Source organism: Hemicordylus capensis, chromosome 3 (genome assembly GCF_027244095.1).
Source record: "Hemicordylus capensis ecotype Gifberg chromosome 3, rHemCap1.1.pri, whole genome shotgun sequence".
NCBI classification, from domain to species: domain Eukaryota; kingdom Metazoa; phylum Chordata; class Lepidosauria; order Squamata; family Cordylidae; genus Hemicordylus; species Hemicordylus capensis.
In genome coordinates, this window is record NC_069659.1 from 168,034,727 (window position 1) to 168,046,815 (window position 12,089).

General features: G+C 42.5%; 1 protein-coding gene across 16 annotated transcripts in view; it reads right to left on the reverse strand.

Moving 5' to 3' along the window:
* LMO7 (LIM domain 7) overlaps positions 1-12,089 on the reverse strand; it is a 203,622-nt gene that overhangs the window by 80,636 nt on the left and 110,897 nt on the right. The window lies entirely within an intron of this gene.

Below are 12,089 nucleotides of genomic sequence, written 5' to 3' on the forward strand. Positions count from 1 at the left end.
CAGCACAGGAAACTGCTACCTCTCTGACCACTTGTGGTTCATAGTGCTTCAGATGCACTTTTTACAGTTTCTTTCTCTGCACCCATGTATATATGTACATAACACACTTGCCAGATGAGGACAACACGCCATGCATCTGATGAAAGGTATGAAAATATGCTTCAATAAATTTGCTAGTATGTAAGCTGCATTTTTACCTTCAACAACTCTGCTATAGAAAAGGACAACCTTCATTTGAGAGTACACCACTGAAAAACTATCATTCATGAAAGTATTCCTACATCACAGAGAATTAAGTTAACTTCAATGGCCTATTTTTCAGATGTAGATAAGGATAAGCAATATGTAATTGAAGCTGTGTTGTTCCCATGAATATGACTGAAAAAGAATATTTACTTATAGCAAATCTCAAAACATAAAACTTTACTAATGTTTATATTAATGTCAAGACAACATAAAATTACTTCATCATCATGTTCATCTGAACATAGCACATTATTCTCTTGATAAAATCAGTGGCACACACTGACAAGATCTCACATCCACACTTCTCCACTGTAGGTTAACAATTATTCATGTTGATCATGGTCTTATGAGTGCATTCAGGACAATCTCAACTGTGTGAGGCCTAGAGTGCATGTTAGAGATAAAAAGGGTCTTCCTGTGGTGACCATCTCTGGTATGTAAGTGCCACAAGCAGTCACTACTTGACTGAGAATGCATACCAGGTTGAGAATTTCTACAACAGTTATGGGCTAGGCAGGGATATGTTACTACAATTAGGCTATTTTTAGTACCAGCCTCATGGTAACCATAATGGATGCTCCAACCTTGAATGGCTAGCAAATTGTTTTGGTCTGCAATTCATCTGGTTTAGACCCAAAAGAGGCATCGTGCAATTCAAACGAATACCATAAAACCAACACAGACTTAGGGTGGCAGAGGATTAAATGGACACAACACTCTGGCCAGGTAGTTAATAACTGGTGTAACTCAGACTCAGGGATGAGGATACGTGATTTCTTCATGGTACATCTGGGAACTGTGGAATGTTCCCCAGGTAAATCTGTAGCCTACTCACTAGTAGACTACTCAGGGATGATCTCTAATTATGAATCTCTAACTTTCCATCTCAAGCCCTTATTGGCGAAACAGAGTGTGAGGAGTGTGGACAGGCAGGCAAAAAATAACAAGAAATGGTTCGACCAGGAGTGCATTCTTGCTAAAAGAGCCTTAGTCCAACTTTCAAAATGCCTTAAATATAATTTTTCATCACATTTAAAGCAAGAAATGGCACAGTGTAAAAGAGAATATAAATCTCTCTTAAGATCTAAACAGGAAACAGCAATGAAAGAGCGCAGGGCAGCAGTTATAAATGCTGTTAAAAACAACGACTCGGCTGGCTTTTGGCGGTTAACCACGCCACATGCTTACCCTTACAGACATATACCCATCTCGGCTGATCAGTGGGAGAACCATTTTGCGGCACTGTATAGTGAACCAATACCTTCCCTGCCATTGGACATCTCCTTGCCCTCCTTGTCACATTGGCCCTCGGTCACAACTCATGAAGTTAAATGTTTAATCACACAATTAAAGAGAGGGAAATCACCGGGTAATGATTTCATTTCCCCAGATTTTTTGTTATCTAATATAGATTGGTGGGCCCCAATTTTGGCAGCCTTGTTCACATACATAGACCGTACGGCCCATATCCCTAAAGATTGGGGGCTTGCAGTTGTCGTCCCGATCCATAAAAAAGGAGCATGGGACGACCCTATGAACTATAGACCTATAAGTCTGCTTAGCGTAATTAGCAAACTTTACGCAAAACATCTGTGTGTCAAACTTTGTGAATGGATGGACCAGGAGGGCATCTTAGAACAGGAACAAGCAGGGTTTAGACCAGGTAGGTCGGTGATGGACCACTGCATTGTGCTGCAACATTTAATCGAAAAATATGTGCATAAAAGGAAAACCCCACTTTATGCTGCCTTCATTGATTTTCAGATGGCTTTTGACTCTGTTTCAAGAGGCATCCTCTGGGCAAAACTACTCCAAACATCAATTGATAGGAGGCTATTGTTATTAATCCACAGACTTCACGAAAATTCAACTCTCTGTGTACACCTTGACAATATGGGTCATCTCTCAAAGGAAATATCCACAAAAAAGGGAGTTAGACAGGGCTGCATATTAGCTCCTTTTTTATTTAATTTCTATGTGAATGACTTAATCCAGAGACTACAAGCTACGGATATACATGCTCCCAAATTGGCTGATAAATATCTATCGATTCTTATGTACGCCGATGATGCGGTGATCCTGTCCCAAACCAGAATAGGTTTAAAGAAAGCTTTGGGAGTGTTGGCCGATTACTGTAAAGAAGTACAGATAGCAATAAATTATACCAAAACAAAGATTCTTCGCTTCAGCACAAGAAATCGTAGCTTCAACTGGTCAATTGATGGCCGTAGGATAGACCAGGTAAAGCAATTTAAATACCTAGGGGTAGTTTTCCAGTCTAATGGCCATAAAACTGCCCATATGAGATCTGCTGTAGATAAGGCCAAACGAAGTATCACAGCTATATTAAGATTTTATTGGCCTCAAGGGGGTCATTACATCCCAGCTGCTATCAAACTTTACATGGCTAAAGTAGTCCCCCAACTTCTTTATGGGACACAATTGGGGTCATATTCCAATTTTGACGAACTCGAGAAAATCCAAACAGGTTTTCTGAGAACGCTATTTGGCGTACCCAATTGTGTGCCCAACGTGGCAGTTCGCCGGGAGACGGGACTACTCAAACTGGAATCCAGGGCATGGCTAGTAAGAATATTTTATTGGATTAAACTCCACCTTTATCCAATGGGACTAATCCCTAAATTCTTATCGGCTGAGGTACAATCATCCTGGAGTAGGGACATAACAGATAAACTTAGTCAAAGCGGACTATCTCCCGTCCTACTGTTGGAGGCCGGCGAAAATACAGCCCATAGACTGGTGAGACAGAGACTGATAGCTATAGATATACAAACTGAGAAGGCCAATTTACCGTTTTTCTGCAAATCAATTTATGCTAAGGCGGACCTTACTCCTGCAATATATTTATTCACAATCACCTTAAGAAAATTTAGATGGGCCTTCTCTAGGGCCAGGTTTAATGTTTTCCCATCGGCTTTACTCTATGGGAAATATGCAAAACTACCTTATGAAGAAAGGAAATGTCCTTGCGATCAAGCGGTTGAAACATTGGCCCATATCTTATTGAAATGCCCTATATATCAGGACATAAGGCACCAACTAATTGGCCCATTACTAAAAGACCTGAATGGAAAAGATGATGACCAGATGGTAACGTTTCTATTAAATGACAAGGATACAGCAATCTCAGCCGCAGTAGCTAAGTTTTGTTATGTGGCCTTAAGATTACGGCCCTCAAAGAAATAGAGTTCTTGAGGCTTTGGAGGAGCTATAATATATATATAAGTACTCCACTATAAATGATTAATAGGTTTTATATTTTAATGTTTTATATTTGTTGAAAGTGTGTTTTAGTTTTTCATGTAAATGTATTGTACTATTTGGTCAAAGACCATAAATAAATAAATACAATACCAAAAAAATACAATATAGCTTGGAACATTTTCAAAAATCAGACACATCTAAGTATGCACTATGAGGGTGTGCATGAGGAACAGGAGTGATGATACAATTCCCAGTTATTTTTCTAAAATTAAAATAAAATTAAAATTAGGTCTGTGTCTCCAGGGGCTGATTCAGCTCTGGCCTGTATTGAAATGCCACCCAAATGGGGTCAAAATGAAGCAAACTAGGCCAAACCATATGTCATTTCCCACTTCAAACCCATGAAAAGTACTTACAAGACTTGATGGGAGCAGGAAATGGGTTGCTGTCCCATAACTTTGCTCCGGAGGTGAGGACATAGCCTTATGCACCTTTAGCTTTTAAAAGCCCCCTCCCCCTTTGATTATTCTGGAGTCTTGGAAATGGCACAAGTAGCACTCCTGGGAACTGTAGTCTTTTCTGAAGTAATAGTTGAATCCTCAGTAAAGTCTACAGTTTCCAGAAGGACTTGCCCAATACTCCAGGAGAATCAAAGGAAAAAAGGCATTTAAAGGTGCACAAGGCTCTGTCCTCATTACTGGGAGTAAAGATACAAGAAAGCAACCAATCTTCTGCCCCTGAAGTCCTGTACATACTCTTCTTGGGGTGGAGGAAGAGGCAAAACAAGGCTTCAGAAGACTGAAGTGTTTGGCCCAAAGTGTTGAACAGAGGACCCCTCTAAAACGCCAAGTCTGTCCTTGAATGAAAGTGAGACTGCTTCACATAGCACTAATGTAAATGAGGCAAGTGATATAGTGTGTCCATATTCATAATTTCCTGAGTTGTCAGAAATTTTAGGGCCTGCTCATTTGCAAGGATAGAGTAATGAAGACTTATGGTGTTTTTTAAACAATTGTTCACTTACAGACACACTCATTTATGGTAGGAACCCAAGCACACACAGAGGAAACCGTGCCAATCTTTAAAGTAGTATTGGCTTCCTCAAATTAAGCAGTACAGTTAGAGGTCCCAAGGATTACTTCTTGCTCACCACCTTCAGTATCAGAACCCTTATCTCCCTCCCTGCTACATTCCAAATGCCCAGTTGTTTCCATCGAAGCACTTGAAATGTGTCCAATAGCTAGTAGCTCTCAATGCTCATTTAAGGAAGCATTTTCTTGTCATCAAGGAAAAGGGTTTTTCCTCCTGGGTGTGTGTGCGTGTGCGTGCGTGTGCGGGCGTGCTATTAGCTATGCAAAGGCAAGGGGGGGAAGTTGCCTCCTTACTTTGTAGGAATGTGCAGAATGTTTCGAACCTCGAAATGTTTCATCTCAAATTGGGCATTTTGAATGTTTCCAGCTCAGAACACTTGTGGTAGCAAGCATGACTTGTCCCCATAGCTAAGCAGCGTCTGCCCTGGTTGCATATGAATGGGAAACTTGATGTGTCAACACTGCAAGATATTCCCGTCAGGGGATGAAGCCGCTCTGGGAAGAACAGAAGGTTCCAAGTTCTCTCCCTGGTTTCTCCAAGATAGGGCTGAGAGAGATTCCTGCCTGCAACCTTGGAGAAGCCACTATCAGTCTGTGAAGACAATCCTGAGCTAGATAGACCAATGGTCTGACTCAGTATATGGCAGTTTCCTATGTAAGCTCGGAGCAGAACAACCCCATTTTGAAAGCAACATTTTGAGCACTATTTTGGAAGACTATTTCCCCCTTGTTGATTGGTTTTCTGGCACTGGCTTCTGGTTGGCTTGCAATCTCCTTGCTTCTTGATTGGCTTATCATCATAGGAATCAAGTGTTGTCATGGGCAACTGTGCCCCCATTGTCTGGGGAGAGAGAGAAAGGGGGAACACAAAAGGAGGGAATTTCAAAATGTATTTTAAAGGGCTGGGAGGCAGAGAGAGCCCTTGTGCCTCTCTTGAAGAGGATACATCAGGAGAGGAGCAAGGTAGGTTTGATTTTGTGCTATTCTTTTCTCAGCACTAAGTATAAGATGTTGTGCTATTGCTGTTATAACTATCTGGTTTTGCCGGATCTTAGATTAACCAATGCAGAACTTGAGTGCCTTCCTTTCTTGAGTTATGGTTTATTTTGTTTGAGAGATAGTGTTGTGGCAAGCAATAGACAGTGGCAGGTGTGAGAGATTTCTTGGTGATTGCTGTGATGAGCTCCATGGCTGGCCTTGAAACTAACTTGTGCTTCACTCACTGCTCTGCAATCTGCATTGCAAGGTGTACGCAGTCAAAATAAGCTTATGGCTATGCTTGAAGCTAAGTAAGGGTGCTGCTGTGGCAGCTGTTGCAATGTCAGGAAGTAATGGAAGAAGTCAAAATTTTGATTGAGAGAGCAACTTGTGCCAATGATGTTACTGCAGCATAGGCACTGTGGCTGGCAGTGGATTCTGGGTCAGTGATTCTTTTTTTGGCCATTTTTTAATTTTATGTTCTGTGTTGGGAAGCACAGATTCCCTTTTACTGTGTGCTTCTGCAGTGTTTTTCAATGCAGGGTTGCAAAAAGCATTGCAAATTGCAATGCAAAACTTGTGTGCAAGCACTCTGAGTACAGCTTGTTCTGGCCATAGGGAACAATGGGGAAACTCAGAACACCCCACTGTTCCCCATGGGTAGCTCCTAGGGTCACCCAAGTGTGTCCTGTGGTAGGTCATGATGAGTGCTACCTACCACCCAACCCACTAAAGAAATGGGCAAGCGAGATATTTTTAAACAAATATTTGTTAAAAGGATCCCATGGGGGTTTGAGGTAAAGGTTAAGCATTTGTTTAAAGTCACCTGCTTGCTCATTTCTTTTGTGGGTTGAGTGGTACGTAACACCCATCAGGTTCTACCATAAAACCCATTTTAGTGCCCCTAGGAGCTCCCCATGGGGAACAATGGGGAGTTCCGAGTTCCCCCATTGTTCCCTACAGCTGAAACACTCAAAACATTTTGTTTCATCGAAACAGCCGGTTCTGCCTCTGTTTCGGTGAAATGTTTTGGCCATTTTGCTTTTAGTTTAAAGCTCGGAACAGAACACAGAATCTGTTTTGTACACATCCCTATTACTTTGTATGACCATAGAATAAGTTGTGTCATTTCCTCTAGAGGGAAGCATTTGGCAAAAGAACACCACTGGTTAATCGGAAAAGCGGAATCAAGATCAACATGGTGTTATTTTCAAAAGTCATTTTATCCACCACCACCTCGACAAATCATTCTAAGAAAAAGCATTACCACTGTCAGCATCAGTACTGAAAGCCCTCTCACAGTCCTCACAGACATTTCTGAACACAACAGTCTTGAAGAGGACACTGAACATTTTTCATTCTTTCAATGCACTGCTTAAAGAAGCAGTATCATATTGCACCATGTAGCATTACTCACTCAACATTATCTTCCTTATGCATGAAGCTTATAAAAAAATTTTTGTTTAATCTATGTCACACTAAGGAAGTCAATATTATTTATTTGGTGAAGCTCACAGAGTTCAGTATCTAAGTCAAACACAAACACTTTATACTATATTTACATTTGTAACAAGTATGCATGGCTTGCTTTGGGCCAAAGGCAAGGCTGCCACTACACAACAAGTGGCTTAGTTAATTGCACAATTCAGTTTGGCTTTCTTTGGCAAGAGTTCAGCTGCTTATGGATGGAGATGGTGAAGTGGAAAGTTAGTTTGGAGTCACCAGCGACATGGGAGCAACGGAACGGGCGGGCGGGAGGAATGACCACCATCCCTTGGCCTGCACCAATGTAGTTCTTCGCCCTCAGCCAGGGAACTTTCCCACTCCTGCACCTAGCTGGCAAATGAAGCACTCACTGGCTGGGAGTGTAAGCTGTGCCCCTCCTCTTCCCTGATTGGGCTGGAGGGAAAAGCCCAGCCAGTCAGCATTTCAATGCCACACTGACTGGGGAGGATGTGAGAGCATCTGAACCAACCCTCTCCTGGACAGTAACCATACCCCCTGCATCTAACATCCTATGCCGAGGTGTGGCCAGTACTGGAGATGGGGCCAGTCAGCCCCTGAAGTTTCCCCAGCCAATGATTCAACTCCTTTCCCAGACATGAGGCTTGAGGCACACACCGGGGGGGGGGGGGAGCCACTGACAGGACTTCATCCTCCAGCTGCAGGTAAGCTCTCTACACCCCTGAGAGTCGCCACCTATTAAATCTGGCAAATTATAGATATACCAGTCATGGAAGTTGAGCGACCAAGAGGATTACTGTGACAATTATATTACCATGGCTATCTAATCATATAAGTCAGTATATAAAGAGCTGGAAAACATATTGTCAGTGCCTAATTATCATTATCACCCTTAACCATCAATCACAGTAGCCTAATTTGGTGCTGTATTTGAGTATCAAGAACACCACCCCAAACTAGACATTACATTTTCACCTAATTTATTTCACTTCTTTAAAAAATATCACCTGTTTTCCACTTTGCTTTGTCTAGAACAGGGCTGCTCAACTTTGGCCCTCCCACAATGTTGGCCTACAACTCCCATAATCCCTGGCTATTGGACACTGTGGCTGGGGATTATGGGAGCTGTAGTCCAAAAACAGCTGGGGGAGCCTATGTTGAGTCTGGACTAGAAGCTCTGTGTTCTCAGCAACATTTTTGAAACTTAAGGCAGAATCAATTAAGCATTTGATCAAAGACTCAAAAATTTGCCTTGCCAGAAAATAGGGAATAATTCTACCCATCATACCTATCACCTATTATGGACAAAAAGTTTTTAAAAACTGAATAGGTGTCATCCCTTTATTTGTCTGGGAGCAAGAGCATCTCTACTTGCAGTGCCTACCTGGGTGATATTGTTCAACATGTATGCTTTGGGCTTTCTCAGTAGATACACTACTAGACTAGATCATTCTGGGACAGGAACTTCAGCTGTCCACTACTTTAACTGTCCCACTCAGCATGCTACATTCTCCACTCTAACCTACACTTCAAGGTCTCCAAGTAACAGCCAAACAGTTTTTGAAGTTAGTCAATATGCCCACACTATCCCCACCCATGGACAGCTGCACATTCTTTCCCCCCATCCAGAGCAGACGACTCTCAACTTGATCTTGGCCAGTCAGTCAGCTGGGGCATGGGAGTTATGATGCATCTATTCTGCTTTTGGCTCATACTACTTTGAGGCCCTTTTCACATCTTGATGTGAAGTCCAGCTCATCACATTAACTTTTTATTTAAAAGGAAGTGGGAAATATGGTTCTTGGTCACCTCTACATGGGAAAGGAGTAGGCATGCAAAGACACTGGAGAAAGTTAGGAGTACCATCCTGCTACAAAGCCTTTGATGTTTGCATTAAAGTTCATGAGAGGGATGGGGATAACAACATTTACTAGGATTTATATATTAAATTTTAATTAACTGGTGGGCCACTGTGCGAAACAGGATGCTGGACTCAATGGGCCTTGGGCCTGATCCAGCAGGGCTGTTCTTATGTTCTTATGTTCTTAATTCAGTATACTATGCTTAGTCAGCACAGACTAAATCCCACTGAAATTAATGGGGCTTAAGTTAGTCATGACTGTTTGTCTCATTGATCTAAATGGTGCTTAGTCATAACTAATTAGTCTTTATGACTCCCTGTGCTTTTAAATTTAACTATTCATCCTAAGCCTTTGGGATGGGTTGGGTGAGAGGTCAGAGAGAACCCCATGTCACTAGAAGTTCTTATGATGTAAATATATGTATTCAGAGTATATAATGTTTGTATTCCACACTTTTATAAAGGAGCTCAGGACTAAATACATAAATCTCATTTTATTCTAAATCCTGTCAAGTCAGGTGCAGCTGGGATAAGGACTGGCCCCAAACCATTAGTGTGCTTTGTTGATTTGCAGGTCTCCCCTGTCCAAATCTAACATTTTGTTCACTACATCACTGACATGTTGATATGTCCACACACTATAATATTGGACATCACCACACTTAGAGACACTCTTGTCAACACTTCTGAAGTTGATAAACGGAATACAAAGAATTGTGCCGAGCACTGGAAGACACTCGTGGCTTGTTTCCCTTCAAGAAAGCAGCCTGCTAAGCCTATTCGTCTTACACATTTCCATGAATTGTGGATGTGAATAACTGTGGTGGCTCAAAGTAAGTGAAACCAGCTTTGCTTCAGTATATTTTTATTGCTCCTTTCCCCTTCAACAATAACCAAGCCAAGGCAGTTTCCGATTGCAACAGAATGAACAGCTGCAGGCTACAGCGCGCGCGCATACACACACATGCGCGCGCACACACACACGCGCGCACACACACACAAAGCCACAGAAGATTAAAAACCCGCAATCGCAATGTTGCTTGGAAAAGAGCAACAGCAAAAGATTCAAATGAGTTATCACTGAATAGGCTTGATTCCTCAGATCTTAATAACCACTGGCCAGTTTCTAATCTCCTCCTTTTGGGCAAGGTGGGAGAGTGTGTGGTGGCAGCCCAACTGCAGAGGGTCTTGGGTGAAACTGGATGCATGTCAGTCTGGTTTTTGTCCTGGCTATGGGATTGAAACTGCTTTGGTCATCAGTGTCCTAGTGGATGATTTATGCTGGCAACTAGACAGGAGAAGTGTGTTCCTCTTGATTATGCTGAACCTCTCAGCGGCTTTCAGTACCATCAACCATGGTATTCTTCTGGTCTGCCTGTCTGAGTAGGTCAGTCTTGGGACTGATTCCAGTCCTACTTGGAAGGTCAGGTCCAGAAAGAGTTATTGGGGGACATTTTGGCCTATGGGATACCTCAGGGCTCAATTTTGTCTTCCGTGTTTAACATCTACATGAATCCACTTGGAGGAGATCATTCAGAGATTTGGTCTATGACACCTGCAATATGCAGATGACAACCAGCAATATCTCACTATGTTATCTGATCCCAGGAAGGCATATGAGGTTCTGAGCAGTGGTTTGGAAGCCGTGAGGGTCTGGTGGGAGCTAACAAACTGAAACTTAATCCTGAAAAGATGGAGATGGTTAGTGGAAGACATGATCAGGGTTATGGGGTTTGGGCCTGTTCTAGTTGAGGCTGCACTCTCTCTGAAGGAAGTTCACAGCTTGCGGGGTTCTCTTGGATCCAGCACTGCTCCTAGAAAATCAGATGGTGGCTGTGGCCAGGACTGCCTTTGCTCAGCTTTGGCAGGTGTGCCAGCTGCAACCCCTTCTTGAGAAGGCTGGTCTGGCCTCTGTTATCCATGTCTTAGTCACACTGTATCTGGATTATTGCAGTAAGCTTTACGGGGTGTGGGGCTGCCCTTGAAAAGTACTCTGAAACTACAGATGGTGTAGAATTGAGCTACCAGAATGATTTCTGGGACAGCACACAGTGTACATATTACACCGATTTTGAAGGCACTGCACTGGCTGCCTATTTATTTCCATGTAGAATTCAATGTGCTGGTTATTACTTTTAAAGCCCTAAATGGCTTGGCCCCCTGGAACCTTAGGGACAGCCTGCTTCCAGCTAAATATAAGCACCTGACTAGATCAGCTGGGAGGGTTGCGCTTCACGTGTTGAAGTTTGTTTGTCAAGCACACAGGACAGGGACTTCTCAGTAATTACCCCCAGCCTGTTGATCTCGCTCATGGTCGAGATCTGCATGGCTCCCTCCCCACCCCACATCTTTCAGGTGAATCTGAAGACTGCCCTATTTATACAGGGTTTGGCCAATGGGTGGTCCCCAGCTCTCTTTTTAATGTAGCTGCATTTTGTTTTGTTTTAACAGGATATTTCAACTTGAGTTTTTATTACTACTTTTACATTGTTGTTAACAGGCCTAAGGTCTTTGGATGAAGGGATAAACAGACTGAACATATACTTCTGAGGGGGCGGATCTTCCTTTCCAGCCAGTCAAGAAGAATTGGATATACTACACAAGCCTGGAGGATTTCAGCCTCTTTTTGCATGCCATTTACACTTGCTGTTCGGATATCGTCTCTTTAGCTAATAATATTGGAAACATTAGATTTCATTATCCTCTCACGTGTTGATTGGTAATGGTAGTTGGCACAGATGCACTGTAAACTAGGCTCTCTTTGTACATGTCAGGTGTTTAGTAAATCTGAGTAGCGGCTCTATCCAACTAACTTGACTCATGTACATTATAGCTCTTCAAACCTCTAATGGGCAACTCACACAATCAATATTTACTATCAACCTAAATCTTGGAAAAGCCTGTGGTTATCTGAACACACCAACATAGAACCAAATTCCAACATTCCTACATTGTGTCTGAACGTATTTACATAATACAACAGGGAATGTCAGAAACTGCCTTTGTTAGATATGCGTTTTTCACTGAGAGCACTGTAAAGAGCATTTATAAACCATCATGCCTGTCAGCCACTACAATTTGGACTCTTGGAATCACAGGTGCAGGCAGAGGGGAAACTTGAGGAACAATTTTGACTTGAATTTTTTTTGGGGGGAAGGCGACAGACATCTAGGTGGGAGTGGAGTGGGAATTGAAGATGAGTTATCAGGTTTGGCGGGCAGGGG